Below are 26,962 nucleotides of genomic sequence, written 5' to 3'. Positions count from 1 at the left end.
TTTGTCGCTAGGTTAGTACTGCTTTTGCGTTAAAAAAAAAGGTGCAAAGGAGAATGATTTTCATATTTGAGTAGACCATAGTTAATGTAGGCCTCAATTTAAAATGACTCATATTAAGTGCAATACTTTTCTGTCTGCTCCCTATTTTTTCTTTCTCTTGTTTCAGGAACAAAGCTGCTCCACTTTAATTTTGATGTATCATACTATTTTAGAGTCTGTGTGAATGTTTATCTATCTATGTTCTTGGAGAGTTGAAAAGGAAACTCTGCCCCTGTACGTTCTGACCAAACTGTATTATCCTACTACAAGATATCCGTTGAAGATCATGCAGCAGAGACTCCATTCTGTGTGTAGCTGGGAAGAAGACCAAAACTGTTATCATAAATTGTTCAATCCTAATCAGTCCTCTCTATGGGGATTAAAAGGAGTAAAGGTTTCTGCAGCATACACTATTTAAGTTGTGCATTTCTGAGTTATAGGTTAAGATACACTTTCCACTCTCCTCATAGGATATGTTTCTGGCCAGAAGAGTTAGACTCCTTGGTAAACCATTTCTCGTTTACTTGACAGAATCTTTAATTGATTCTTGTGGTATCTTCATGTACAGTGTATATCTCTCCACTTCTAGCTATGGAATGTTATTAAGTATAGAGAATGTTTGGGTCTGGGGATTCTAGAGAGAGACACAGATTGGAGGAGAGATGGAAGGAAGAAGCTGTGATTGGAGCTGTTGGATCTATCTTTGTGGATGAGATATCTATCTTGGACTTAATAAAATCTTAATGACACATTCATCTATGGATATTATTTTCACAATTCTGTCTTTAGAGGATTTACTTACTGACACCTTCTGCCTGACTTCTCCCCATTTTTTCCAACTTCCTAGCTTAGCACTTTGGAGAACTTCCTTCAATGGAATCTAGTCTTGCTTTGATTTGCTTTAAGATAACTTTAAACAGTTTGTTTTTGTATTTGCAATTCTGAATTCCTTTGAAAAATACTGACTATTGCATTCATGTATTGTTTATTGATTTACAACAAATTTGGATGATTTGAATTTGTCATATTGTAAATATGCTAATATACCTTTATGGTTTGGAAATTTACCACTCTGTTTTTACTGTGGGGCCTAATATGTGTCACTGTAGTTAATGTAGTTGATTTGTTGAGTCACATCATAGTACAGGGCTAAAGAGCCATCCACTTGATTGCAGTTTGTACTTCAGTTTGCACCAAAGACTTGCATGGTGCAAATCAGTTGCATCAGGACTGTTAGGTTTTCAGTGGTGGTCCCCACGCCGGCAGTAGTGTGGCCTTGGACAACCTAGGACACATGGACCCCCAAACAAACAAAGGCCTGTATGCGACTGTCCACCTCTCTAAGGAGAGTCAGGGGGATTTGTAGGGGTGACATTCCAAGAACATACAAAAACCTTGGCAGGGTCATCACAGGGAGAGACCTGTTTGCGACCATTTGTCGAAGTCTCTCTTCGTGCTGGCCAGGAGTGGATCTAGATTGTCCACCACCATATGTTCCAGTCCTCTGTTAATATAGATGCCCAGGTATTTAAGGCGTGACTGCTTCCATTTAACTGGAAAGCCCTGTATGGTCATGCTGACTGTCACAGGGGATAAGGGGAGTGCTTCGCTTTTATCCCAGTTTATCTTGTAGCCCAAGAGTGTTTCGAATTCAGCTAAGATTGATCGAAGCGCCGGCAGCGACTCAACTGGATCTGAGAGTGTTAGCTGGATATCATCCACATACAAATATATTGTGGAGCTACCGCCAGAGATGGTTAATCCGGTGATGAGGTGAGATCCGCGGATAGCTGCCGCTAAGGGTGCCACTGCTCGGAGAAATAGTAATGGTGATAGAGGGCAGCCTTGCTGGGTCCCTTGCCTTATGGGGAAGACATCGGACAGGAAACCCCCACAACTGACCTGTGCCGTTGGTGAGCCTTACAGCAAGTGGACCTTACTGATAAAATTGGCCCGAGCCCAAATCGGTTTAGGGTTTCGAAGAGATACCACCACTCTAGTCTATCGAATGCCCTTTCAGCGTCAAGGGAGAGGGCAAGGGCCTCTTCCCGTGAGTCTCATGCTGACCAGAGGGCATGCAGTTGGGTTCGTAGATGATTCCGGGAGGAGCGACTAGGCATGATACCCAATGGTGTATGATGAATAAGGGATGGTATAACTTTCTTGAGGTATGTTTCCAGAATTCCCGCCAGTGTTTTGAAATCCCCATTAAGGAGGGAGATGGGGCGGTAACTGCCACATACGAGGGGGTCCTTCCCCGGCTTGGGTAAGACTGCTATGGAAGCTTTGTTAGTAAGAGGATGCAAGGAACCTGTTTGATCTGCCCTTCAGAAGGCCTCGTAGAGAGAGTCAACTGTTTCTTCCCCAGTCCATTTATAAAATTCCACTGCAAACCTGTCCTCCCCCGGGCCTTATGGTAAGGGAGTTTAACAATTGCTTGCGCTATCTCTTCCCTGCTGATCTCCCCCTCTAAAAGTGCAGTGCATGCCTTTGAGAGGCTAGGTATCTGTGCCTTCTCAAAAAATGCATCCAGTTTATTGATGTCCTCAGCTGTTTCCGGGGTATATAGATTTTGGTAAAATCACTATCGCCTGAGGGTGAGTAAGGGTCGTGCTGTCCGAGCCACATAGGACCGGGGTAGCTAGAGCCATTTCCCTTTGACAAAGCTGGGCAGCCAATAAACGCCCTGCCTTTTCCCCATGTTCATAATGGCGTCCCCTCAACTGTTGTAGCGCATATTCTGCTTGAGAGGTGAAAAGAGCGTTTAGTTCCATTTTAGCCTGCTCTAGGCGGCGCCAGGTAGGGAGGGAAGGTGTTGTGGTATATTCTCAGGTAGTTTGAACTATACATTCTTCCAAAGCCTGCTGGCGAGAACGCCATATGAGCATTAGAGTTGGCAGCATCCCTCAGGAGCTGGCCTCGTATCGTCGCCTTTGCCGCAGCCCATAATGGTTGTGGAGAGGAGACCGAGCCTTTGTTATTGAGCAAGTAGGTAGCGAAATGGGAGCGAAGTTGATCCTTCCCCTGTGTTGTTCGGTCCCTGGCACTGTTTAGAGGCCAGGGCTTGTGGCCCGGGGTAGCCAAATACAGGACAAATGTCATCCTGACAGGCGAGTGGTCTGACAACGCGGCTGTTAAAATCTGGGACTCCATGTGAGCTTGGACCAAATGGTGTGTAGCAAGGAAATAATCCAGCCTGGATTGAGACCCATGGACTGGTGAGACAAAGGTGTATTCCCGATCTCTCGGGTGGGAGAGGCGCCAATGATCCACCAGCCCTTTGTCTGAGAGGACGTCCCCTAGGAGTGCCCTATCTGCGTTGTTGCCTACATCCAGGCCACCTGTGCGATCCAAAATAACATCCTGCACCAGGTTCCAATCCCCACCCAATAAGTAACATGAGGCTCCAATCTCGGTCAGCAAGTGATTAAGAGAGAGGAGGAGCCAGTAGGGGCATAAATGGATCCAACACAGATTGTGTGAGCACCCAGTTTAAGCTTGGCGAGGACATACCGGCCCTCTGGGTGAGACCAGGTTTTAAGAAGCCTGAATTGCAGGGACCGGCGGATGAGGATCGCTACCCCACACCTCCTCCCGGAACCGTTGTCTCTGGTGTGCACTGACGGCGCCCCACTGTAGAGCACCTTACCCACCCAATCTCTGCACAGCCTCTGTGATTCCGGTGGGGAGAAGTGCGTTCCCTGCAAAAAGGTGATATCCACATTTTTGGACCGTAAGTAGGACAAAACTTTCTGTCTCTTGATGTAGTGCATTAAGCCGTGGACGTTCCATTATAGGACCGTCAACGGAGATGCTGTCCCCATAGCAGGGCCGATTCCGTCGGGTCGCTGTGGATGGCAAACCCCTGCTATTTCAGTCCCTCAAGGAGCGTAGGGCACAATACCAATGTAAAAACTTAAGGGGTTGTAGAGTGGGTGGGGCTAGGACAGGGACCCTCGGTCAGGGAGGAGGAAAGGGAAACGCTGAGCGATCAGGAAGGCAGTAAAGGGAAGACAGAGAAAAGGGAATAAAATTAGGGCAGAACAGAATGGAATGGTATAAAACAGGGAAGAATGGGATAGAGAGGCTGGATGGGGTAGAATAGGATAGAATAGAGGGGAGAGATAAGAGTAGAACTAATATAAGAAAGAAGGAACGTAGCTGGGGTTCAATGGAGACCGAGGTAATCACCTGGTTTAGGTCCTGTTAGACTGCGGGTGTTCTGCCCACCAGATATGCGCACAAGGGGGGGTGGGAGGCCAGTGCCCGTCGGCTAGGGGCAATTGAAATAGTGTGCGGTGGTCGGAGTGTTGTAGGGATACTGGGCGGCATGTGGGGGGCAGGGGGTGGAAGAGGCGGAGGAGAGAGGTGGATAGAGGGGTGAGGGGGTAAGCCAGCACCCTCCAGTGTCGTATAGGAGGGGAGGGGAGATGGCATGAGCAGTCCTGTGGTCTCTATTCTTTCGGGTCGGTGTTGACCATGTGGGCTCAGCAGGGGGACTGAAGGTGAGCTCTGTCCCATAAGTATGTCTACAAATGCATCCCTGATTATGGAGTTTCTCCTTCGAGTGCCATGTGCACCAATCACATCTGCCAGCTTTGTGGCTATTAAATTGATGGAAGCCCAATCACTATTCCGTGCACCGTCTTCCACTTTATCACCACTGCCATCATACGGGCCCTTGCCAAGGGAAGGGAGGGCGAGAAGTATGGAAAGCAGCGTCCTGCGTCTGTACAGTATGTCCTGCGGGTGAAGGAGTTCAGAATATATGCACGGTACTAGACCGCGGTCAGGTGGGGGGAGATTGGCCAATGTGTTGGGCACGGAGCGCCGGAGGGGGTGCCTGCCATGTCCCTATTTCCAAGTAAGAATCCTACAGCAAGGATCCTACAGTGAGAACGTCCCATCCAGTGGTGTGTGTATGGGGTCACGGGTCCAGTCTGGTGTATAGGGTTTGGGGGTCTGCCGTATTGGGCATCTGAGGTGGGAAGGGGAGGGCATGCCCACCCGGAAGCCCGCCCACAGTGACTCTCAGGCCACGGAGCGGCCAGCATGGACATTGGAATGAGGAAGCAAAAGGACTTCAGGTCTGAGCGCTACGGGCCCCCTCCACTGTTCTGCGGTCAGTGACGGTTCAGGGACAAGCCATGCAGCAGGGAGGGCATGAACTGAGCTAGGCCGATAGCAGGGGTTCGGTCCTTCAGTCATAGTTTGAGCATCTGTAACATAATAGCTGGGGTGATGTGCAACCTGCCCAGGGTAACAGTGAACCTGAAGTTTATGTGGTATATGCAATGTGCGCGTATCAGAGAAATAGTGGAGCATATGCGTGCAGTCATTCATTGTGGCAGCCACATATACAGAGATAAGAACAATATCAACAGTAACAACAGTAACAATAGAATGATTAACTATGACTATGACAAAAACAGGCATATTTGGAAGACATGAGCAGGTTACTTAGCCGTCCATTGGGTATACACTCCGTGTGTCCAGATGGGAGATCCTGGCCGCTTCAAAAAGTCCATCATTGCAGTCGGTCAGTAAAGGACGTTGGTTTCGAGGGGGAGCGGGATTTGTCCCTGCCTTGTTCTTGGGTGAGAGCAATCACAGCCTCAAGGGCGTGCTCTCTACCTTCCTGTGATTTCTGATTTCATAGAGCCTGTCCCTCTTTTGCATAGCGGCGTATGCCATAGGCTTGGGAGAGTCAAAATTGGGGGAAGGGCCATCCGGGTCTGGAGAATTTGACATCAGGTGCGTGGGTGACTAATCCATAGGGTGGGTTGTAAAGCTTTCCACCAAAGAGCATAGGTCCGCTGGTTCTAGGAAGTCTCTGGATCTACTATCCTGTGTGATCCACATACGGGCTGGGTCAAAGAGGCCAAATTTGATGTTCAAGTTCCTTAGTTGTGGACAGAGGGCCAGAAATGCTTTCCGTTTCTCATTAGATTCTCGTGAGAAATCCATGGCCACTCGTATTTCATGTCCCTCCAGAGAGTACGGACCCTGAGTTCTGGCTGCAGTTGTAATCTGTCGGGCCGGCTCGTGGTGTAGGAAACAAGCGATGATGGGACGGGGTTTACCCGCATTAGGTTTGTTGGAGGGGGGCGATTCTGTGGGCCATTTGAAACTCCAACGGAGGGGAGAAGACGAGGCCAGTGAGAGCGGGCAGGAGGTCCCTGAAGAAAGCCCTGACAACTGAGCCCTCCTTGTGCTCCAGTATTTCAAATAAACGGACATTGACTCCTATCCTCCAAGTCTATAATTTTCGCACAAAGGAACTGCAGCTCTGAGTCTAGCTCCGACAGTGTTGCAAGTTGGCCTTTGACAGTCGTGAGGCGCAGGTCTAGGTCTGTAACCTTGTCTTGAAAACTGGCTATGTCAGCCCGAATGGAGGTGGATGCCGCAGATAGGTCTGTAATCTTCAAGTCCATGGCTTCCAAGCCACGTTCCACCGCAGTAATTTCCTGGAGTATGCGCTTTGTGGCATCGACCAGGCGGGAGTCGGTAGGTGTAGCTGTAGAGCTGGAGAGGGTCTTTGGCGATGCCATAGTGTCTAGGTTGCGCAAGAGCTTCTGAAAATAGTAATTGGCGGGAGTGTTTACCTGTTGATTTGCCGGTGGGCATCGCCGCCCGGAAAGGAGAGTGCTGCAAAACACCAGAGCTGCACTGTGCCGGCGTGAGGGTGATGTGGCAGCGTGAGAGCTGGTGGTGGTCCCTTGCGCAAGAAAACTGGTGACAGGGCCACTCTGAGTGCAGATAAGCAGGGTGGGTGTGAGGTTAGAGAGGTACTTGATGCTAGGTGTCCCTCTCTGGAGCCGTCAGATAGATTGCCCCGTTAGTGACCCCAGACCTTTGTCGGATCGCGATCTAGTCGAGCGTATGTGCAGTAGGCGACACCTTTAGGTATTCAGCTTAATGTGGCTCCTCAGGATCAGATGGGTCAGTCCTCGTCGCAGACCAGTCGCGTAGACCAGCGGGGCTCGCCTCTTGCAGGTGCTTGACCCTACAGGCAATAGAATTCTCCTTGAAGGAGATCTCAGCTTCTAAACGGCCGTGGTGAGGGCCGGTGGGTCAAGATGTAAGGGCTCAGCCAGTCACATCCATCATGGAAGATGAATCCACTGGCAACTCCCTCCCCAGGAATACTCCACTGCGTGTTCCAGCGGCCCCTGGGGTGACTTGCTAGGGCGTATAGTCTGTACGGGGGAGGGGAGTGTAATAGATGTTGCGCACTGAAGGGAAGGATCACAACTAGGGCAGGGGGGACTCACTGCATCCCGCAGCTTTGGCAGTCATCCAGCAGAGCACGTGTTGCAGCCGTCCCCAGGGGGTAATCATGCCTTGATCAAGACGGGAGGCAGGGTACGGCCTGTCCATGCCATGGCTGCCTCCATACATCGATGCCTGTGGGCTGCTAGGAATCCCAGAGGGATGGGCATGTATTGCCTTCTGCCGCGGCCGAGCGCGATCCGCACCAGCGGGTCTCCAGCTGACATTCACCGCCCCGACGGAGGTGAAATTTAGACCACGGCCTGCTGAGGGGCAGAGGGCCGCGATGCTCCGTCGGCTCTCTCACCCCTCGCAGGCAAAAAGTGATCCAGGAAACCCTCTCATCCAGATCAGGGAAGGAAACAGGGGTTGTGGGGAACACTCCTGATGGTCGATGGCCCCTCTGTCCTCCCCGGCACAATCCGGCACGCGGAGCTCCGGCTTCAGGCAGCCATTCTTCTTCATGGCCAGACTACGACCTGTGGACTTTATTTTTGAAAAACAATAAAGTTTGGTGAGTAGTCACCTAAAACTTGGTGGCTGCTCACCAAACCTTTAATGCTTTCACTGCAGCAGTTCCTTGGAACACACAGCAATAGCCAGTGGGGTGTGAGCCTTAGGTGTTTCAAAGTGTGTCCGCTCCATCTAGGATCTTTACCACCATTTCCCTTCTGTCTCAGAGTATTTAGGGCATGTGGCATAGCTTTGAATAAGGTTCAGCATGCCCCCCACTTCTTTTACAACACCCAGTTTGTAGAGCACAGGCCCATTGGAGTCTCTTGGCCATCTTTAGCTGGAATGGCACAGGGTGTTGCATTTAATCCAGCAGTGGCAGGGCCTATCCTGCAAGGCATTCAGCAGTCTTGCTGGATGAGAGCAACTACTGGGTGAGCAGGTCGTCCTTTGTAAGGCCACATCAGGAGCAGGTGCTTTTGATGGTTGCAGTCTTCCGAGTGTCAAAATTGGTCTTTGCAAACAGGCCCAGAGGCTTTGGCAGGACAGGTCTTGGCATCAAGGTGAGTCTTTTGGGGTCAGTTGTGCTGTGGCCTACCTGCATGGAGGCAGCTAGCAGTCCTCTTGTTCTGGAGAGGAGCTCCTACCATTGTGCCACACTTTTAGGCTCCGACCTGGGATGTGACAGCAGTCACCTGATTAGCAGCTGGGGTCACTGGCACCTTGCCCACAGGCCCTATATGTAGCACATGGTGGCAAGGGGGACAGTCTTGAATCTTCTGAGCAGGGCAGCCCCAGGGTACTTCGGAGCAGTGCAATGTCCTTTACTTATTACTGCACACCTGAAGGCACCTCAGGTTTGACAGCCTTTAATTTGGTGCGACTGATTAGGACTGCACGGTGCAGACTGCCAGTGTCACGATTACACTGTTTTGTGTTCTCCCCCCCACTCACACAGCAAATGCCACTACCAGGAACTTATCCCAGCTTCAGGATACCAATTGGGCACAGAGTTCCTGGTGTCTTGGTGATGATGGCTGTGATAATGTGAGGAAAATGTCTGACACACTTCAGTGGTACTGTGGCTCCTTCAGCAAAGCAAACAAAGAAATGATGGACGGAATGCAGAACCAATCAAACATTCACCCCCCAGTCACAGATCTAGGCTTAATCCATCAATTCTTTTGCTCACCATGCCACCCCAGTTTGGACCCAGCCATATGCAAATTAGTCTTGACACTGCTCCCCATGGGAACAGTCCAGTCTGAACTGCCAAGCCAGGTCCTACCTGGACCAGAAACAAGCATCCTAGGACCGATTTCAGGGTAATACCCTTCATCAGCCAGGCTCCCACGCTTAGATGGTCTTTGCAAACAAATCATGTGAATTCCAAAACATGAAAGGTCTTGTTAAGTTGGTCTTTCATGTGTCCCAGCCTAGCTATCCCACCCAGGCCATCATCATGAACCGATTCCTATCTCAAATGGTGTTCTTCATAGCAGTACAGTGCACCAAACATGGAGGTACAAAAGTGGTGGGAGGAGGCTGCACCCTGGGTATTTAAGACCACTTCTGACAGAGATCAGAAAGAGACAAAGATATGCTCTCCTTATAAAATAACCCTTCATCCCTGACAACAGATAGTACACTCCTCAACCTTTACCTCTCCCCCCACGAGCCACCAAATGGCACTACAGAAAGGCAGATTATTAGTCCTTGAGATCAGAAAAGACCTAAACAACTTTGGAGGGCATGCCTGTTTCCTATTTCCTCACTTTAGTTTATGGTTAGCACCTCTTCCATCTCAGAAATGTCAATAATAGACTTTTTTTGTTCATCCTCATTTACCTCAGAAACCCTCTAAGTTCTAAATTGTGATATCAATACAGCCCTTATCTTAGAGGGGTCACCATGCCGTAGGCATTAATGCTGGTTTCTTCTTAATACCATGGTGGACCATACTAGGGAATGAAGTACAATAGTGCCAGAGGGTATAATCATAGGACAAAGATAACTGATAAACGCACTTCAGCGAATACCCAATTTGTGCCTTTCTCTTTCCAGCCACTTTCTACTTCCCATGTCTGTCGTATACATCTTAAGGTAATACTCAATGGACCTCACCCAATCTACTCTCATCGGGGAGGAGTTGTTTAACCATTTTTTGCATATCTCTCTACGAGCTAAAGGGATCATATAAATAAATCAGCTTCTGATTGTCGTGCCTCAATCTGCGGTGCCCTGCCACAATGCCTGCATGGAAACAGCAAGAATATCCATTAAAACCTTACTTACAGCCTCCCAAACTTTTTGTATTATCGAACATTCAACAAACATATGGATGTCATCTGCTTGCTCTAACCTGCACTTCATACATCTTGAGGCTCCTCCTTTTCCCACTTTTGCCATGTTCAATGGAGTTAAATAAGCTTTATGGAGGGGGGAAAGGTGATTTCTCCTTAAATTGGAAGGTTTTCCAGAACTGTGCATAAGATTAAAAGATACTTGCAATAAATGATCTAACTGGAGCTCTGGCAAGCATCCTTTCCACAACTCTTCTGGCAATGTAAAATCTCTATCTGCCAAGTCAATCATATGCCAGTACCATCTTGAGAATTCCCTTTTCTTGGGAACCCCCATACTTAAAGTCTCTTCCAGATCGTTTGAGCCACATATCTCCAGAGCCAATGCTTGGTACCAGATCTTAATTTGAAAGTATGTGAATCTTGAGATCGTGTTGTCCGTCCTTTTCCATAACTCGTCTCAAAATACAAGCCTTCTCTCCTCAAACAACTGACCCCATCTTAAGATACCCACCTCTTTCAGAAGAAATGCCAATCGATCATTTCACCAATCGAGGGTACCAGGAGACTCCCACAGAGGTGCAGGCTTACTATAATAAGTTAGTTTGAGTGCCCTCCTAAAGTGTTACCACACTTCGGCCATACCCTATAGAATGTTAAACCTGAACTTTTCATGGTATTTAGGGTCACCAAACATGTACATGATACCAAACCCCCCAATGTCTTTTAGTATAGCTTTGAACCTGGCACCTATCACTGACCTATCTGAGGTTTGAAATAGCATTCTACCATTTTTCAACATACAATCCCAGGCATGGAATTGTAGATCTGGGAGAGACAGATCGCCCTTGTGCCTCTTCCTCTGTAGTTTTTTCCTGGCTATCTGCACCCCCTTTGAAGCCCAAATGAAGCTAGAAATCATGCCATGCAACTTCTCTAATCCTTCTTGCTTTCAAGGAAGGGGGACTGCGTTGAATAATAAAGTAAGTTTTGGCAGAATAAGCATCTTAACTAAATTTGTTCTCCCATAAATAGAGTGGTAGATGTGCCCAGCTTGTCATTAAATCACATATTTCTGTCTTAACTGTTCAAAAATTCTCTTCCAGCAGTACCCTTATATCATGTACAATTTTCACCCCTAGATCTCTCATTTATTTTTTAACTCAAATACCTGCCCCCGGCATGTCCCAACCATTATTTCTGTCTTGGTATTATTGACTACGTACCCCTTCACCTTACCAAAGTCTAGGGACAGATTCTCAATTGCTGGTAATGCTCTCTGAAGATCGGAAGTATAGACCATAAGGTCGTCAGCATAAAGAGCAACTTTTTATTGCCCAGCCATTACAAATAATTGGAAGTACGCTATATATATTTCTAATTTTCTTGGCTAACGGTTCAATATAATGATTAAATGAAAGTGGGGATAGTGGGCAGCCCTGTCTAGTCCCCCTAGTTATATTGAAAAAAGGAATCCATTTTCCATTTACCAGGACTTTGTCGCCGGGGCATTGATAAATCACCTCAGGGCCCTACAAATGTTATCACCTAAATTATATAACTTAGCCATTGACAAAAAATAGACCCAATTTACTCAATTAAATGCTTTTGTTGCATCTAATGTGATAACAGTGAGGGGGACCCTGCATCCCGTAGCGAGATCTATAAATCCAATTAGGCCATAGGTTAACTCATGAAGAGACTTACCCCTAAGGAAACCTTTCTGATCTTCATGCATAAGATCCCCAGTTAACCCATTAAGCCTCTCTGCCAATATTTTGGCAAAAATCTTATAATCACAATTTAGTAAAGAAATTGGCCTGTAAGGCTCATAAGGTCTAGGACACTTTCCTGGCTTCAAGATCAGTGTAACTATGGCCTGATTCCATAATGGAAGAATACAAGACCCTTTCTCGAATATCTTGCTAAATGAATCCATCGACACCAGCAGCAAGGTCTCAATAAAAACTTTATACAACTCATGTGAAAGTCCATCTGGCCCTGCTGTTTTACCTTCTTTTACCCAACTGCACAGTTGATCTCTCCAGGAGTTATCACACTATTGAGAATATAATTTTTTCCTCACTTTGCCTACGCAGATCCTCTCAGTCCTCTTGACCCAACCAAGACTTCACCCCCTCCTCTGATGTCACTAACTCCTCCCATAAAGACTCTAAAAGAAAAACCAGAAACGCTTTCCAGATGTTCTCACTCTCCCTCAATATTATTCCAGTTTTATCACATTTAACTTCTTTGATTACATTTGTAGCTTGATCTATTTTAGTTTCCCAAGCCAACAACATGCCGCAGTTCTCCAAATGATCAAAATAGGCCAACTGACTTGCTTTTAACCTCTTAGCTCTCTCAGCAATTATGCCCTTTATATCTCCGTGTATGTTTTGCAGAGAGACCTGTAAGAGCTCTTTCTCAAAATGCTCGAGCGCTGTTTGGCCCAACTTTGCCTCTAGTTGCTGTATTTGAGATTCCAGGGCTCTAATCAATGCAATATAAACCTTCCTTTTGAAAGCAGCTATATTAATCAATTTTCCTCTTATGAAAGCCGTATAGGCATCCCATACTATTCCTAGTGGTGCAGAATCAATATTTACATTAAAAGATTCATCTGTCTCAGCTTTGAGTACTCCTACCACCTCTTCATCCACTAAGAGAGTACGATCCAATGTCCACCTACTGGTTCCCACTCTACCTACCAAAACTAGATCTAATAACATTGCTGAGTGGTCTGAGGAGTGGGCTCCTAGGTGTTTAATCCTGTGAACCTGTCTTTATACTATGGTATACTAAAACTTAATTGATACAGGTCTGCGACCAATTTTTTTATTACTATATGTGAAGCCTCTTTTAGACCCTGTTCTCTCCCTGCAGACATCACACAGCCCCAACTGAGATATAATCAATTTTATTTGCAATAACATTTTCTTGTTCATCACTGATCTACTTTTGCTGGATCTGTCTAGAGTACTATTTCACACAACGTTAAAGTCTCCTGACAAATTGATTGGGTCAGGAAATTCTAACAGGTTGGAAAACATATCCCTGAGAGGACCTTGGTCATCCACATTTGAGTCATAATACCCGACTAAGGTGTACCTTTGAGCATATCCCACTAGACTTAAAATAATAACCCATCTCCCCGCTTCATCAACAACGATCTTTTCAATACAAATTTTCAGATTATTCTTTAACATTATAGCCATTTCCTTTGTATTTGAGTTATGATTTGTACATACTAGCTGTTGAACCCATTTCCTACGTTTAACCAAATCAATACATTCTTTCTCAGTCAAATGGATCTGCTGCAAAATGAGGATATGCACTGCAGAATCTTTTAGATATTGCAATAGACTCTCCTTCTGCCCTTTTGTACGCAAGCCATTTACATTCCAAGATAACATTTTAAGCTGAATTCCCATGTCCTAGATCTTTACCTTTTGCCTAAGGGAAAAGCAGCGATGACCTGGATCAAGATTTTGAGCTGACCAAAGGGAGGGCCAACCGACCAAAAACATACTTAAGGTGTCTGAAGTAAAATGTTTTTTCTTTTTTCCCAATAGACTTTTGCCATCTGCGGAGAGCAACGTCATCTCCATCTTGTACACAGATTCTCAAAGTTCAAGCACAAAGGGCACGGACATGACTGTAACATCATGCAGGGGACATTCCCATCTCAGAACTCTTGTATCCCTCAACTATATTTTTTATTTACTGAGTTACTCTTAGCCTGTCTTACGCTGCCCTGTATGCTATGGAGATAATAGTCACATAAGATAAAAAAATATTGCAAAAAGAAATGTTTTTTCATGTTGGTAGGTTCCCTTTACATTATCAAATTTTCACATGAAGAGACTCACTAAGCACCCTCTCATACTTAGGATAAACTAACATATTTCCCAACAATTTTAACAACCAAACCATACTTACACATTTTCGCCAGCACAATTGTAGCAAAAGATAGCAAATTAGTCACGTTGATCAACGGTGTCATGCCATTTAACAGGGCTACTAGCATCACAGCTACCTCTTACTATCACAACATACATCCTATGTGTCATAATAATGCAAAATTGACTAACCATACAACCCACTTCTGTGACACTTAGGGCCTCATTATGACCCTGGCGGGCGGCGGAGGCCGCCCGCCAGGATGCCGCCCTCCAAAATACCGTGCCGCGGTCAAAAGACCGCAGCGGGTATTACGAGTTTTCCCCTGGGCTGGCGGGCGGTTGCTGAAAAACCGCCCGCCAGCCCAGGGGAAAACGACCTTCCCACGAGGATGCCGGCTCGTAATCGAGCCGGCGGAGTGGGAAGGTGCGACGGGTGCAGTGGCACCCGTCGCGTATTTCAGTGTCTGCAAGGCAGACACTGAAATACTTTGCGGGGCCCTCTTACGGGGGCCCCTGCCGTGCCCATGCCATTGGCATGGGCACGGCAGGGGCCCCCAGGGGCCCCGCGACCCCCCCTACCGCCATCCTGTTCATGGCGGCTTTCCCGCCATGAACAGGATGGCGGTAGGGGGGGTCAGAATCCTCATGGCTGCGGAGCGCGCTCCGCAGCCATGGAGGATTCAAACGAGCAGCGGAAAGTCAGCGGGAGACCGCTGACTTTCCGCTTCTGACCGCGGCTGAACCGCCGCGGTCAGAATGCTCGTTGGAGCACCGCCAGCCTGTTGGCGGTGCTCCCGTGGTCGGTGGCCCTGGCGGCCACCGGCCGCCAGGGTCAGAATGACCCTCTTTATCTGTATTGGTTTCATGATGGCATGAATCACTCTGTATTTCCTGTTATTGACTAAAAACCACATTACCCATTACCACACTCGCATCTTGCATAACTGAGCTTTCACTTCCCTTTCTCTGTGGTGAACACTGAACCATGTCTGTTATATGTAGATTACAATTTCTATTCAATTTATTCCATTCTCAGCAGAACACATACCCATATCTGTTTCATTTTTCCAATCCATCCTGGCAACATCCCCGGCTTCCAACCTCCACCAACAAGAATGGTGTCACCAAGATGCTGCTGAGACAAGCCAAAAAGATTAACCTTTGTGGAAGAGCTTGATGGTTAACTACGGTTAGATTGTCAGCTTCTGTATCTCCCCTTAATGTGCCTACCCCCAAACATGCCATCCACATTACTCCCATATATCTGGCACAGTCCATCACATGCCTGTCTCTATGAGTAATGTTGGAAACCGTGTGGCATCTACTGTATGCAACTACTTCTTGTCTTAATCCAGTGCCAACATACAATGTGCCTGTGCCTATCTCATTGTTTAGCCTTCATCTTTAGCCTTCATCTTGCAGCACAGCCTTCTTTCTATCATCATGCCATAAAAATGCATTGCAGTGCATGCCAGATTTTGAGGGTCACAAACTGGAGCATGTATAAAAGCTGATTACAAATTTAAGTCACAATATAAATCATTTGATGGTGGTGCAATATTATTTTTGTGTTGTGTTTAACTTTTTATGTTGTGAAAAATGCTAATCCTCTGCTGGAATTTAATCAGCCATGTTTAAAAGAGTTTTCTAATGAATAAACAGAGTGGTAACATTCAGTACTCTTGACAAAGGTGTGGCACACCTGAAGCCACCTTGATGAAAACAAAGCTGTAAAAACTAAATCATTTTCTTTAGAAATTAACAAAATCAGGGGGTTCTTTTTGTCATAAAAAGATGGTTACTGTACTAGGAGGCTTAAATTAGGATGTTCTCCATTAGTTCTCAAATATAACCCTCGTCCATTTCAGTAAAACATTCTAACAAGTAGAATGAAAGGTACTTCCAACAGTAGCAGCAGTCTGTCACTTTGGTCCCTAGTGATCAATGGCACTTTCCCACAGTGCTCTAATGAACAACTTGAGTGCTTGTATTTTGTATTTATGACAGAGGTGTGGCACCCCTGAAGCCATCTTGATGAATTCAAATCTGTAAAACATTATTCATTTCCTACATAAATCATCACAGCAAGGGGGTAATTTATGTCAAAGAAATTATGTTTAGTGCTCTTGGCGATTATTAACCTTTTGACTTATGTGGGTTTCCCTGTAATTATTACTGGAATCCAGGAACCCACTCTAAAACATTATTGGAATCTGGGCATTCCCACTTAGTAATTCAAACTCATTCAAAGGCAGGATATCATCTCAGCAGTATACTATTATATATCTGAAAACAGATAATCATCTCATGAGCAAACTCTGATATCACTATAATATCACTCAGACTACCATTCACAATTGCTACAGAGAAGAGAAGCTGAGAAGCACAGCAGTGCAGCTTTATTTTAAGGTAGGACAACCCAGACCATGCTTACAACCAGAGGAAAAGTAATAATTAGATGGAGAGAAGCATGTCTTTATGATAGAACAAGATAACTTCTTCATGGCAGTATTTTTGCTTATCACAGAAACCACAAAGAGGCAAATATGATTGAACATGCTAAGCTATGTCAATGCAACGAGAAATGCACAATACAATTGATGGGTCCTATTGGCCAGAATGTCATCTCTGCTTTAAATTCTTTTAGGTGGAGCGCACATGTGCTCTATCGGGCTGTGAAAACTGTTGTAGATGGTGCAGCCCATTTCAGGCACAGAAAATACCAAGGCAGAACAGTCATTCCCGAGCACACAACCACACATTCATTGCGGCCAGCAACCAAAGTTTCCATGATGTGATGTGGCATAACCAATCTCCAGGTGGATGTGGTCAGTTCCAGTGCATATACGTCAGGGGTTTTATCCTGGTGTCATCTGCACAGAAAGAATTAGAGGCTGTTGATGCCTTCATGAGTGGGCTTACAGCTGTCAATGTGAAGACCGTGAGGCTGCCAGCCAAAGTAGTGAAATGGTCAGTGAAGCTGTGGCTGGCAGAGGTTCTCTTAAAATGGTGGAGATGCTGCGGGATGGCTTACTAGCAGAGTCATCCAGAGATATTGTCCTATAGGGATGTATCATTTTATTTTACTACATTTGCCCAGTGGCTGTAAATTAGATTCTACTAGTGGGCCTGCAGCACTGATTGCGCCACCCACATAAGTAGCCTCTTAACCATGTCTCAGGCCTGCCATTGCAAGGCCTCTGTGTGCAGTTTCACTGCCACGTCGACCTGCCATTTAAAAGTAATTGCCAAGCTTTAAACTCTGCTTTTTCTACATATACGTCACTCCTAAGGTAGGCCCTACGTAACCCAAAGGGCAGGGTGCCATGTAGGTAAAAAGAAGGACATGTACATATGTGTTTTATATGCCCTTGTAGTGGAAAACTCCTAAATTCGTTTTTGTTAGAAATGGGGTCTTTGGTTGGCAGTCAGGTTACCCACTGTCCAAGCAAGGACCCTCACTCTAGTCACGGTAAAAGAGAATCACGATCAGCTAACCCCTGCTCACCGCCTTGGTATCTTGGCACAAGCAGTAGGCTTAACTTCAGAGTGCTAGGTGTAAAGTATTTGTACCAACACATATAGGGGGTCATTCTGAGCTTGGCGGTCCATGACCGCCATGGCGGAGTGCGGCGGAAGCACCGCCAACAGGCTGGCGGTGCTTCCTGGGCGATTCTGACTGCAGCGGTAAAGCCGCGGTCGGAAAAGGGGAGCCGGCGGTTTCCCGCCGGTTTCCCGCTGGCCCAGGGAACCCGCCATGGCGGTGCTGCTTGCAGCACCGCCATGGGGATTCCGACCCCCTTACCGCCAGCCTGTTTCTGGCGGTGTCCACCGCCGGAACCAGGATGGTGGGAACGGGTGCCATGGGGCCCCTGGGGGCCCCTGCACTGCCCATGCCACTGGCATGGGCAGTGCAGGGGCCCCCTAACAGGGCCCCACAAAGATTTTCACTGTCTGCTTAGCAGACAGTGAAAATCGCGACGGGTGCCACTGCACCCGTCGCACCCCTTCAACTCCGCCGGCTCCATTCCGAGCTGGCTTCATTGTTGACGGGGTTGTCCCGCTGAGCCGGCCGGCGGTCTTCTGGCGGTCGCCCGCCGGCCCAGCGAGAAAGCCGGAATGACCGCTGCGGTCTTTTGACCGCGGTGCGGTCTTTCGGCGGGAACCGCTTGGCGGGCGGCGACCGCCGACCGCCGCGGTCAGAATGACCGCCATAGTAACTTAATGAAAACACTACAAAATGATAAAACACAGGTTTAGAAAAATATAAAATATTTATCTAAACAAAACAAGACCAAAATGACAAAAATCAACAATACACAAGTCAAGTTATTAATTAAAAACCAAAAAGAGTCTTCATGTAATTTTAAACACAATGCTATCGCTGTTAGCGTGAAAATGTACCTGGGTGCGTCAAAAATAACCCCGCACGGGCGAGTGTGCGTCAAAAAGGGCTTGTGATGCATCTATATCACTCACAAGCGAAAGCTTGCGTTGTTTCTCCTTCAGTTGAGTCAGTGTGTGTTGTTTCTTCTCTCCGCAGGAAAGTGATGTGTCAGTTCAAACCGCACTCTTGGGTCCGGGCAGGCCTTGTGTTGGTTTTGCATTCCCAGCGATCTTTGCGTCGGAAATCCTGCCGCACAATGATCCAAAAACCGCGCAGTGCGAGTTACGATCTCACCAGCCTCCGTCAGCGATGCTGCGCGTTGTTTCTCCAGCCGCGGGCATAGATCTTCTGGTCACATTTCAGATGAGCGTCGATTTTCAGCCATGAAGCCGGCTCGATTTTTCAGCTGCAGATCGGAGTTGCATCGATTTTTTACCCGCATGGCGGTTGGTGCATGGATTTCTCACTCTTGGGCTACCAGCTTCTCCTTTCAGGGTCCCAGGAACTGGATGTGCACCACTTGGTGGAGTGGAGGCTCAGCAGAGGCTCCAGGTGCTGGCAGAGAGAAGTCTTTGCTGTCCCTGAGACTTCAAACAACAGGAGGCAAGCTCTAAATCAAGCCCTTGGAGAGTTTTTCACGAGAAGGAAGGCAACACAAATTCCAGTCTTTCTCCTCTAGCACAGGCAGAAGCAGCAACTGCAGGATAGCTCCACAATCACAGGCAGGGCAGCTCTTCTTCCTCAGCTCTTCAGTTCTCCTCCAGGCAGAGGTTCCTTTTGGTTTCCAGAAGTGTTCTAAAGTCCGTGGTTTTAGGTGTCCTTCTTATACCCATTTTGCCCTTTGAAGTAGGCTTACTTCAAAGCAAAGTCTCTCTTGTTTGTGAAATCCTTCCTTGCCAAGGCCAGGCCCCAGACACACACCAGGGGATTGAAGACTGCATTGTGTGAGGGCAGGCACAGCCCTTTCAGGTGTGAGTGACCACTCCTCCCCTCCCTCCTAGCACCGAGGGCTCATCAGGAAATGCAGACTACACCCCAGCTCCCTTTGTGCCACTGTCTAGTGAGAGGTGCAACCAGCCCAACTGTCAAACTGACCCAGACAGGGAATCCACAAACAGGCAGAGTCACAGAAATTGTTTAAGCAAGAAAATGCTCACTTTCTAAAAGTGGCATTTTCAAACACGCAATCTTAAAATCAACTTTACTAAAAGATGTATTTTTAAATTGTAAGCTCAGAGACCCCAAACTCCACATGTCTATCTGGCCCAAAGGGAATTTACACTTTAGTCATATTTAAAGGTAGCCCCCATGTTAACCTATGAGAGGGACAGGCCTTGCAACAGTGAAAAATGAATTTAGCAATATTTCACTGTCAGGACATATACAAAACATTACTATGGGGGTACAGCCGCGGCCAGAAACGGAAAGTCGGCGGTGTACCGCCGACTTTCCGCTGCCCATGGGAATCCTCCATGGCGGCGCAGCTTGCTGCGCCGCCATGGGGATTCCGAACCCCTCACCGCCATCCTGTTCCGGTCGAGGATGGCGGTGAGGGGTGTCGTGGGGCCCCTGGGGGCCCCTGCAGTGCCCATGCCAATGGCATGGGCACTGCAGGGGCCCCCGTAAGAGGGCCCCACTCTGAATTTCAGTGTCTGCTCAGCAGACACTGAAATTCGCGACGGGTGCTACTGCACCCGTCACACACCTTCCACTCCGCCGGCTCCATTCGGAGCCGGCTTCATCGTGGAAGGGTGTTTCCCACTGGGCTGGCTGGCGGCCTTTTGGCGGTCGCCCGCCAGCCCAGTGGGAAACCCAGAATGACCGCCGCGGTCTTTTGACCGCGGTACGGTCTTCTGGCGGTCCCAGCCAGGCCGGCGGCTACCGCCGCCGGCCAGGGTCAGAATGACCCCCTATATGTCCTACCTTAACAATACACTGCACCCTGCCCTTGGGGGCTACCTACGGCCTACCTTAGGGGTGTCTTACATGTAAGAAAAGGGAAGGTTTAGGCCTGGCAACTGGGTACACTTGCCAGGTCGAATTTACAGTTACAAACTTCACACACAGACGTGCAGTGGCAGGTCTGAGCCATATTTACAGAGCTACTAATGTGGGTGGCACAACCAGTGCTGCAGGCCCACTAGTAGAATTTGATTTACAGGCCCTGGGCACCTCCAGTGCACTGTACTAGGGACTTACTAGAAACTCAAATATGCCAATCAGGGATGAACCAATTACATATACATTTTGTATAGGAGCACTTGCACTTTAGCACTGGTTAGCAGTGGTAAAGTGCCCAGAGTAGCAAAAACAGCAAAAACAGAGTCCAGCACACATCAACAACCTGGGAAACAGAGGCAAAAAGTTAAGGGAGACCACGCCAAGGATGAAATGTCTAACAGTTTTCTACTACTGTGAGGCTTGCTCCTTTCATAGGCTAGCATTAGGTCTACCCCCATATACTTTTTGAGTGGTAGATTCTGAAAGGGGTAACCTGGTTATGTTTAGTATGGCCAGAATGGCAATGGAAAATCCTGTTTTTGGTGAGGTTGGATTTTATATTACTATTTTAGAAATGCCACTTTTAGAAAGTGAGCCTTTCTCTGCAGTAGTTAAAACCATCTGTGCCATACAGCCTGTCTCCAAATAATGTCTTGTCTTTGCTGGTTGACAGCACCCAAGGTGTATTTCACCCAGACATCCACAAACACAGGGCATTCATCTGCATATTAAGTGGGTCTTCTTGGGCTGGAAAGGTGGAGGGCATGACACTTACATTTCAAAGGCCAGCGGCCTGTCCTCACACAATGGACTGCTAAACCCCCTACTGGCACACTGGCACATAGGACTCAACTAAAAGGGGAACTTGTGCACTTCAAAACCACTCTTTGAAGTCTCCCCTACTTCAAAGGCATCTTGGAGTATATAAACTGGGTCTCTGACCCTACCAGACCGGACATTTCCAGTCCTACACCTGCACCCTGTCAGAGGAGCTGCCTGGCTGCCCAATGGACTCATCTGGACTGCTTTGCTGAGAAGGACTGCTGCCCTGCTGTTACCCTGCTGCCTTGCTGGCCTCTGACTTTGCTGAGAAGGGCTCTGCTGTCCCCAAAAGTGCTCCTGTGGGCTTGAATTGAGCTTGCTTCTGTTTTCTGAAGTCGCAGGGCCAAAAAGACTTCAACTCTTCTGGAAACTCCTTCTTGTCGAAACTCGATACACTGCCTGCTGAAGTCGATGCAAAGCCTGCATTGCGACCGAGAAATCGCCGCACAGCTGACCAAGACGATGCAGCCCCGACTTCCTGACTGGAAATTCAACGCACAGCCTGCCTTGCGACGGAAAATTTGATGCATCGCCTGCCGGATCGACTCAGCACAAGTGCCTTTTTCCAGCGTGTCAAGGATTTTCCCTGCATCGTCCCTGGGCACCAAAATATCCCAACACCGCAGTGAGGAACCAAGACTGCGCACCAAAAAACAACGCAAACCCCTTGCAGTGTGGAAAGAAATGCATTGTCTGTACCGCAGCGGACAATTTGATGCACACCCTATTCTTCCACACATCTCCTCCTCTGCGGTCTCATGAATTGTTTTTTTTTACGCATAGCAGGTATTTTGTGCAACAAAGAGATAACTGCATATTTCTAAGGATTGAGACTCTTTTAAACCTTTTAAAAGTGATATTCCAACTTGTGCTTCTTGAATCTTTCTCGTTTGAACCTTATTTTATTCAGATAAATATTATCTATTTTTCTAAACCTGTGTGGTGTGTTTTTGTGGTGTTTTCACCTTGTTGCTGTATGATTTATTGCACAAATACTTTACACATTGCCTTCTAAGTTAAGTCTGACTGCTTTGTGCCAAGCTACCAGAGGGTGGGCACAGGATATTTTGGATTGTGTTGTGACTTACCCTGACTAGGATTGTGGGCCCTACTTGGACAAGGGTGTATACCTCTACCAACTAGAGACCCAATTTCTAACAAATAGTAATACTGAACAATGAAAAGAATTGTATAAAAAAACATCATAAAGTGCCTTCATGCCACCAAAGATTCTAGTAGCAGCTGTCACAGGTATAACAACTTATTTTAATAGCAGCAAACTATACAGTAACATGACATTGTGCCTTCATGTAAATAGTAAAGTGCAAATGCATAACAGACTGTATTATAATAGTCATCACATTTTTACCAAGCTATTATATTAGAACCTAGAAATAGAATAAGATACCAATATAACACCAGTGCCCATCCTTTGTGCAAATAGTAATGCAGAGATGATCATAAAGTGCCAGCATACCATTTTAACCAGTGCCCCAGGATCCTCTTGTGCAAATACTAATGTGCAAATGTGCAAATACATACAGAACTAATATACGCAGCAATCACATGTAGCCAAAACTATTATATTTGCAATACAAAGAAGGCTCATATCATAGGTAGTTTCCCCCATCCTTACCAACTCATCTATCATCTAAAAAAACACTCAGAGAAAACTCATGTACCCCTATAAAGCCTGCAGTAAAGAAGCTAGTAGGCTGGACCCCAACTCTTTCAATACCTCAATGAACCCCCATTGGATTCAAAATCTTCTCAATCCCCCTACCTGTCTTGGATAATCCTCTTTAAATTTCTTCATCCTGAGCATTTATTCATCCACTCTTGGAATAATGGGACCCTATATGAGCTCCAGTTCTGCAGGAACAGAGACCGAGCAACTACTGAGGCAATTGAAATAAATACCAGCCCCCTGTTTATCAATGCCCCACCTCTGGTCCCTAATAACTAAGCTAAACAGGGCAGCCTCTTGCTTCTGGAGCAACTTTATCTGGATGTCAATGCTGAGAGCAGCAAAGACTTTTTGCCAAAACTGCCCCAGCATCTGATAAGTAAAAAAGATGTGTGGCCAGCCCCCATCCACTGTTGCTGGCAGCGGAAGCACTGATCCTTCACCAATGGAAACATTCTATGGAGAACACCGGGGTATAATAAGCCATCCAAAGAGATAAGAAGGAGATTCTTTTAAAATTAGTGGCCCTTAATACATTATGGCTGAATATTGAAATGGAATTCCATTCGACCTTCAAAACAATGCTTTGTGTTTTCCAGAAAACCTTTCAGTTGATGCCTCTCCCCTTTCCCCCGGAGTAGTCTGTACCAATTTTAAAAAAACATGTGTTCTGACCTCAAAACTGATCGCATGACTAGGTGGGGGTCGGATCTGGATTCCGGGCAATGATCTTTCAAAAAGTGAGTGATCTGCTGGAACCCCAGAAAAAGCAACTTATAGGAGTCTCCACATCGAGCCTGTATTTACTGCCATGTAATACACTCCTCCCTTAACAAACAGTGGCTCAGTTATTTAAACCCACAGGTATTCCAAATCCTTACCTGCCTCTGTGGTACTACTTGTTACAAAGATCCCCTAGGTAGCGGGTTGGTTTTGATGGAATGGCCTGTTGCTGCAAGCCAGGAGGAAGTTTGCTAGCTAAAGAATTAAATAGAAGCAATTCAGTTTTAAACTGATTAATTCTGCAACCCCCAATCTATTCAAACCATGCAAACTCCTTAAGGGCCTCTTGGACAGTCTGCTCTTCTGGACCAAGATGTAAAATAATGTTGTCTGCAAAAAAATGTATTTAGGTATCCCATCAAGTGGGGTGATCATTCCCTGATTCACCCGAATCCCAGCAGCTAAGGGCTGTATTAAAAAAAGTAAATAAAATTGGGTACAGAGGGCACCCCTGCCTCGTGCCCCTATTTATGTTAACCATCTGCCAAATTATCATTCACATATATCTTTTTTTGTGCCCCTTGATACAGGTTCTGCAGCGTTGTAATGAACCCAGAGGGAAAACCAAACCTCCCTAAACCATAAAACAGCGTATCCCAGTTCACCAAGTTGAATGCTTTTTTCGCATTGACCATTATTACTACCCCACAAGCCTGATGAATGATGAAGTAGTCCAGTGCCTGTATTAAGAACCCCAATTTCACTGACAAAACCTGCCCCACGACAAACCTGTATGGTCATGATGTATTAGTGCCTGGGGTGCCTGAGTTATCCGTCTCCCCCAAACTTTCAGTAGCAATTTATAATCCGTATTTAATAAATTGACATACTTAGGGCCTTATCCTTCTTTAGGGAACTGACGACCGTAGACTCCTTATAGGACTGAGGAACTCCACCCGCATCTTTAACTAAATTAAACAACTCAGCCACAAAAAGGCACTAAGCAGATGAAGAGATAATACATTTGTATTTAGCTCTTTTTGTGTGATATTCCGTATCTATTTTACAGCTGACTGCTATGTAGAATTTCTTTAATACGGATTTTGGCTGAGACAATGTTAAAGACTCAAGGTGGAACTGTGATAAGCTGAATAGCTCCAAAGCAAATACAATATTTTTTCCAGAATATACTCTGTTTGTTTACGTTCAAAAATGTCTGTATGTAACAGTTGCCTCATTGAGTTGTTCTCACTGTGGATCAGTAAGAAACCCCAGCGCAACGCTGTGCCACACCCACCACATAGGCGAGATAAAGTCCAAGTTCCATGCAGATTGCCTGTGTCATTACTAAGGAGTTCAATAAGCACAATTTATGAAGAATTTTCTCTTCAAATAAATTCACAAAGTGCAATTATTAATACTAATAGTTTTCACTTCATAGATAAGACTAAGAGGAATTTTCAAACCGTACAATGCCAAGTGTGTGCAAAATACCTAATTGTAAAATGATGGTAGTTCACTTGTCTGTATTTTAGCTTTTCTAGACAGGTGAGATGTGGGAACCAATTGTTCCACTTCCTCACAAAACTTCGCTGGTTTAGGACTTCGCCACCACATGATCAAGAACGTGCCTGCTCCACCGCATCCTTTCCAACAAACGCCTATTTCTTGAGTTTAGCACTGATTCAGTTTTACTCTGTCATGTAATTTTAACGAAAGTATGGCTATCACAATATTTCTGCTATTAACTGTCCCTTTCACCATTTGCAAATCTGTTTGGGGTTCATTACCATCACTAACACTCAGTACAGCTGAGGCATAGTTGCCAGTTGAAAGTAAACAGATGGACTAAAATCAAGCTACGAAAATGTCAAATTGGATTTGTAATATTGTTTTGCACTGTATTCAAACGATTCATATATTGTTCGTTTCACTATATATTATGTCTTTTCTAACAGTATTCTAATGCGTTTACTTCTACGAGCAGGCTTAATTTTATTCCTTTGGGCACAGCAGAACTAAATATCTTATTCGGCAGAAGCAGCACCTAAGATCCCACAAAAAGAAAACTGTCCCAAAAATGCAATCATCTTCTGAAAACAATACTACATGCCAACTTACTGTTACAATGCTTTGTGAACTCCGTGGATCTAAAAACAACGTGTATTTCAGATATCGTTCAATTGGCATCATCGTTTTTTATGTTTTTCATGTATAATAATTAAGCTAGAGCTCATCGTCCGTCCGTTTGAGGCAAGCACACAGGAATTATTCACAGGTAACGGTTGTCCTCTGATAAACACAATTATACACCTGCATAAGAAATCTGCAGTGAAGACGTTGACTTGTATTATTTCTTCCCTTTGAGATTCTAACCTTTGGTCTTGATTTACATTTGCTGAAAGATGACTAGGACAAGGTTAAATGCACCGTTAGCCTCTCTGTTCGCAGGATCCAATGCAGCCATGTTTTAGCCCACAGAAAATAAATGGCCGACCCGCTGCTTTGAGAAATACGCCGATTGTCGTCGCAGTTACCAGACCTCTGCATTTATCCGTCCGTGATCACAAACCAGGCATCATTCATTAAATTATTTAACTCATTTTTAGGATTCTGAAGCCCTGGATGTACTCGTAGGCCCAGAGCTGAGAAGCGAGCCAAGATTGAGTTTCCCTCAGGTAGGCAGCCCCGGACACTTTATCTCGCTTATCGTGACGACTGCGCTCTATTTGTTACTGTACTATGTAACGCAATCTGAAGAGTATAGTCGACATGAAAAGCTGTCCCTGAAGCATCTTGTCATCGGTGCATGAGTGCTGCTTTGAAGCAGTTTCGGATTCTGCACCCGGCGCATAACAGCAAAGGCTCAATTGCACAACACCGTATTATTTACCCAGGTGGGGTTAATTGCCGAATAAAAGAATAGCCCCTTTCAGTTCACCTCCACAATCTCCCCCGCGCCGGGTACGGAAGACAGGGAAGTGGAGGATGAATATCAAGTCCCTTATCAGAAGGCAGCCCCCGCCGTCCCGGGATCTTGAACTTAATCCAGAATCAGGAAAGGCAGCCACTTGTGTTACTGTCGCTGAAAGGAGAAAATGACCTTTTTATTGTAGTGTACATTCACTATTGTGCCCGGGAAGCAATGGGACGGAGCGGAGATAAAGGCAGAGGTTTAACGTGGCTTTCCTTTCTAACCGGGACACAATAAAGTGTAGGAAATATATCCGTGGGTAATTAATAGGTACAGGTGGAGCACACTTGCTGCAGTCAAGTTCTTTGACTTTACCAAGGACTGGTATCAATATATTTTAAACTTTGCAGCAGGCGTCTATCTTCAGCCCGTGGCCTAAGTTGTTGGGGCTCTTAA

This window comes from Pleurodeles waltl, chromosome 2_2 (genome assembly GCF_031143425.1).
Source record: "Pleurodeles waltl isolate 20211129_DDA chromosome 2_2, aPleWal1.hap1.20221129, whole genome shotgun sequence".
Taxonomy (NCBI): Eukaryota; Metazoa; Chordata; class Amphibia; order Caudata; family Salamandridae; genus Pleurodeles; species Pleurodeles waltl.
The sequence above is the reverse complement of the archived record's forward strand: the minus strand, read 5'-3'. Positions refer to the sequence as shown.